At 50.2% G+C, this 5,236-nt stretch overlaps 1 long non-coding RNA gene across 1 annotated transcript; it reads left to right on the top strand.

Annotated features, from left to right (window-relative positions):
- The first annotated feature begins 201 nt into the window (after nucleotides 1-201).
- LOC113978555 lies at nucleotides 202-4,773 on the top strand. Its single transcript, XR_003537607.1, has 3 exons — nucleotides 202-491; nucleotides 2,734-2,911; nucleotides 4,083-4,773. It is a non-coding gene; the product is annotated as an uncharacterized LOC113978555 (long non-coding RNA).
- The last annotated feature ends 463 nt before the right edge of the window (nucleotides 4,774-5,236 follow it).

The raw sequence follows: 5,236 nt of genomic DNA, 5'->3' as shown, positions 1-5,236 counted from the left end.
TGGGGTTCAGCACAATAATATCCAGCAATTAGAAAATAGCCTATTAAAGGACAGGCGCCCCATTAGAGGGCAGGAATAGTTACAGGCTTTGTAAAAGCCAAACACCTTCAGAACACATTGTTTTCCAAGAAGTGGTGATTAATAGCTATTATGAGCACCGCTGGAAGCGTGGCCATGTCACACAGGCAGGGAAGGAGGCAGAGAGCGTGACTTTAGGGTTGGTGCAGCCCCAGGCACGTTCTGGGTACCCCTCAGGTCCATTATACCAACCACCAGCACTTGGAAGGTCTTCTAATGAGTCAAACTCTCAGCAGATCCTCCTGAGGCGCTGGGGCTGCGAACACTTCAAGTAGAATCACTTGGTCATGATGAAAAGCTGTCACCATGTACCTCTGGGCTACCAAGAGGCTGATGGGATGGCCTGACCTGCTCTCCAGCTCCACTGGTGGCACAGCCACAATCTTCAGTGACCATCAGAGACACCTCAGCAGGTAGCTCAAAAGTAGGTGTCAACATGTAGACCTGCCTAAAAGGAAGATATTTTCAGCTTGAGGTGTCTCCCAGTCACTCACACCTTGGCAGGCCTGAGAAAGAGATCACAGAATCATGGAATAGTTTGGGTTGGAAGGGACCTTTAAAGGCCATCTAGTTCCACACCCCCCAGAATGAGCAGGATAAGATGATGTTGCTCAGACCCCAGTCCAACGTGGCCTTGAAGGTTTCCAGGGATTCTGCTTTTCATAGAGTCATTAATGTTGGAAAAGCCCTCTGAGATCATCCAGTCCAACCCTTCCCCCAGCACTGCCAAGGCCACCACTAACCCATGTCCCCAAGTGCCACATCCACACGGCTTTTAAATCCCTCCAGGGATGGGGACTCCACCACAGCTCTTTGCAGCCTCTTCCAACAGTTGACAACATTTTTGGTGAAGAAATTTTCCCTAATATCTAACCCAAACCTCCCAACAGCTGTCACTTCCAACCTCAAACGTCTCCAATCCTTTTGGGATATCTTTTTTTTTTTTATTTTCCTTTCTGCTGGAAAAATATCATAACAGCGAAGCTGTAGGAACTCAGCTGCTTCAGAAACCGTAACCCATCCACAATTCACAGCCCGTGGACTGGGAAACCCAATCTCTTTAAAGAAAATACTCCCAAGTCCCTGAAATCCCTCCCTGCGCCCGGGGCTTTGCAAACCTCCACTTACTCTTGGCACCCGTCCCCGGATTGTGTCACTCGCCGGCTTAGTTAAGAAGTTGATTTGAATATTGTTTTATCACACTGTGATTTGCAGACAGCATTGAGTCAGCTCAAAACCAGCTCAGTGTGTACTGGCTCCCAGTTAATTATAGTCATAAAACATAATTTACTCCGGTGAAAGGAAATACTTGGAATCCGGAGGGCTCTTTGCTGCAGACGCCGGTTCCTGCGCAGGGTTTTGTTTTCCCCCGTTATCGCGCAGGGCACGAGGCAGCAGGGAGAGTTTTCTGGCTGTGGGATTAGGGATTGTTAAAGAGCGTGTCCAGACATCCCCCAGTGCACGGGAGATCACAGGGAGGATGTTTTGCAGACGGTTTATTTTCCAACGAGCATTAATACAAACCTTGGGAAAGAAAGGAGGAAAACTGTAGCCTTGTAAACAATTGCCCGTCTCTTGTTTGGGGTTTCTTTGTACCTGTCCTCCCTTCAGCAGGGTCCCTAAAGAACTGGGTTGGTGTTTCCTCCCGTTTCAGCTCTCCAGGCAGCAGATAGTCATGGTTTTAATGCCCTATTTGAGGACTTGTTTTCCCAAAAGCCATATGCTTGTAGTGTGCCCCCCTCTTTCAAACCACTCACAGGGCAAGGAGCTGCATCCTGGTCTTTGTCCCTGCCTCAACATGGCAGGAAAAGTTATTTCCATCATAGGGACTGGACCACCTCTTGAACCTACCTAATAAATCCATCCCATGAAACAAATCCATGGCAGTAAACACCTGATGGTGAAGGGAGGCAAAGGGGCAATGGGCATCTTCCTCTCTGTAGATGTGGCTCACGGGCACATCATGGGCACATCCCAGAGTTATTCTGGGAGTATTTGCGTGTGTCAGAGCTTCTCTCCCGTTGTCCAGGAGAGGATTTCTGGCCACAGACCATGCCTGAGGTTTCCCCAAGAGGCTCAGGGTTGCAGGGCTCAGCATTTCCTCACGGAGAGGTTGCCTTGGCCGAGTGCCCAACCCCGGAGAGGCAGCTGGGGATGGAGCGTGGCTGAGGGCAGACGGTGGAGCTGCAGCAACAGCAACCCACCCTCTCCTTCAAGCTGTCAGGAGTGCTTAAAATTGGTGGGAGAAGAGCAGGCACAAGCTGGAATATCCAGGGAAGCTCCAGTGGGAACAGCTATTGCTGGTGAGCACCGGTGGGGTTGATCTTGGAGGGGGACACTTTGTTCCTCGCAGGGTTTGAGGCATTTGGGAAAGGCAAGAGCAAGGGGGAAATGCTTTGCACACACTCAAATTCTCTGCCCTCATCTCCTGCTTCTCACTGGTGAATGGAAAAGCACCTTGTCAGCCAGATCTTTTAGCAGATCTGGCACAAAATTTAGGTGCTTTCATGTTTCTTCCAACCAGAGGGAGTCAAGTGGAGGATATGTTTTAGTTTGTCCAGGCAGATGCTCCCCTTGAGAGAGGCATCACACTGTGATAGTGAACATGATCCTATGTACATGTTTTTCTGGGTTCCCTCCCTGGTTTTTCTCCAGCACTGGTGAGAGGGACAGCAGCTCCTCTGGGCCTGTCTGATAGATGGATACTGCACAGAAATGAGAGCTGCTCTGAATTCCAACCTCCTGGTTTCCCTCCCTTCAAAGCCCAGTCTGTGCCAAAGAATGGAGGTGGCACATCTTGGCCAGACCCAAGGGAGGGCATGGAGGGGGCTTGGTGAGTCTGTGAGCCCTGACACAGCTGTGCATCCCTTGGTCCTGCCTCCAGATCCCTTTCTCCCCCAAATTCCTCATTATCGGAGTATTAATTGTACGGTAAGAAAAGACTCAGGTGTTTGTACCATGGGCTTATCCCCCAGTGTGGGCAGCAGGGCAGGGGGGGATTCTGCCCCTCTGCCCCTGTCTCAGGTGAGACCCCCCTGCAGAGCTGCCTCCAGCCCTGGGAACGACAGCACAGGAAGTACATGGAGCTGTTGGAGTGAGTCCAAAACAGGGCCACCAAGCTGATTAAGGGGATGTGAGGAAAAGCTGAGAGAATTGGGATTGTTCAGCCTGGAGAAGAGAAGGCTTTGGGGTGACCTAACTATGACCTTCCAGTAACTGAAGGAGCTGAGAAAAAAGATAGAGAGAGACTATTTACAAGGGCCTGCAGTGACAGGACAAGGGGAAATGGCTTCAAACTGACAGAGAGTAGGTTTAGATGGGATATTGGGAAGAAATTCTTGGCTGTGAGGGTGGGGAGGCCCTGGCACAGGTTGCCCAGAGAAGCTGCCCCATCCCTGGAAGTGTCCAAGGCCAGGCTGGAGCAACCTGGAAAGTGTCCCTGCCCATGGCAGGAGGTGGGACTGGATGGTCTTTAAGGTCCCTTCCAAGCCAGGCCATTGTTTGATTCTGTGATTCCATGAATAAAAGTGCCCAAATCTGACAAGAGTCAAACTTCCTGAGGAAACTGAGGCACCAGGGACATGACTCCAAATCCCAGCAGTCCCTTAAGAGGTCCCAAAGAGAAACCAGCACCTGTGGCTCCTGCAAGTGCTGCCAGCCAGCCACCCTCTTTAGGTTTTATTGAAGTGATAACCAACCAGGAATATGGTCCTCTTCTTCCTCACCAGCACGTACAGGACCAGCAGGGAAATAAAAGCTCTCAAAAGAGCAAAGCCCATCACATTTGGTGTTTTATCAGGATTCCACTTCTCTTTCTTAATGCACTGTGAGGAGATGGGAAGCGCTGCTCCAGGTCTGGGCAGAAAGGACCAGGAAGGGAAAGAGAAGCCCCACAAGCCTCGGAGGCACAGAACCAGGGAAGCTACAGAAGCAGAAAAAAAATAAACAAACGGGGGAAAAAAAAAGGAAAAATGCCCTTAAAATGTTGTTTGTTTATCTCGCAGTCGCTTATTTTGCTGCAGAGGAGTTTGAAGTTCTCCATTTCCTGGGTGTGCTACAGGAGCAGCAGAGTTGAGACGCAGGCTTTTAATGAAGTTTATGTAAATTTGGTGGTGTTTATACTTAGCAGAACAGATTTAGGAGTACTAATAAAGCAGCAGATGAGGCGTAGAAAAGAGTGAAGTTCTCCACCACTGTTATTTTTTACCTTCCTCCCACCATTCCCAATGAAAAGAGTCTGTTTCTGTTGCCAGTTTCTCTTCAAAACAAGTGCTTTTGAAAGCCCATTTATCCCCAAGTGCTGCTGAAGCATCTCCCAAGGTGCAGTTCAGTTGTGTCCTGTTGCCTTTCTTCCATGAGCAGCCAGGGGCAATGCAGTCCATGTTTGCTTTTCCCTTAAAGGAAGTCAATTTTTCCCAACTCCACTGGTGGGTCTTTGTTCACCACCATGGGATCACTGAGGTAGGACAAAGCAAAGCCAGGATTTTCATTAGGGATGGCCAGATTGAAGCTGAAGCAGCCTTTTCCTTGGGCAGAAGGTGAGGGTTTGTTCTGGGTTTGGATGCTGAGGAAGAGCAGGATGAGTCTCATCCCTGGGGATGTGGGTGGAGAAGGAGGCAGAGCTGGCACTTCCCAGTGATGGGTGGTGGCTGATCCTGTGCTTGTGGCTACAGGGAGAAGAGCAGGGGCCACCAACCAGTGCCCTGAGAAAGTAGCAAGTCCAGCTTCGAAGACTGTGGTGGAACGAGACGATGAGAAGTAGAAAAATTCACGAATTCCGAGTTAGGACAAGGAGTGTGGTGGGTCTCCAGGTCCTCACATATTGTGTGGGGAGGCTGAATAATGAACCATGACTAATAACCCAACAGCAAACAAGTGGAATGTTGCCTCCTACCCATCCCCACGTCACTGTGACCCAGCTGAACAGAGCTGGAGAGCAGTTTGGAGCAGTGATCCTTCTGTGTCCTGAGGGCTGAGCCAGGGATGTCCTCCTGCATCCCAGAAACACCACTGAGGGGGCCAGAGGGACGACATTGGGGGTGAGGGGTTTCATCCTGCCTCTTACCTCAGCCAGACAAAGCCTCCACAGCCACACTTGGGTCTCCCTGGATGTCCTCTTACAGGTGGGGAAAACCAGGATGTGGAGACAAGTGGCTCG

The sequence above is a fragment of the Neopelma chrysocephalum genome, unplaced genomic scaffold (genome assembly GCF_003984885.1).
Source record: "Neopelma chrysocephalum unplaced genomic scaffold, ASM398488v2 Primary Assembly neopelma1_345, whole genome shotgun sequence".
NCBI classification, from domain to species: Eukaryota; Metazoa; Chordata; class Aves; order Passeriformes; family Pipridae; genus Neopelma; species Neopelma chrysocephalum.
Note: the sequence above shows the minus strand (reverse complement) of the source record. Positions and strands in the feature narration are given on the sequence as shown.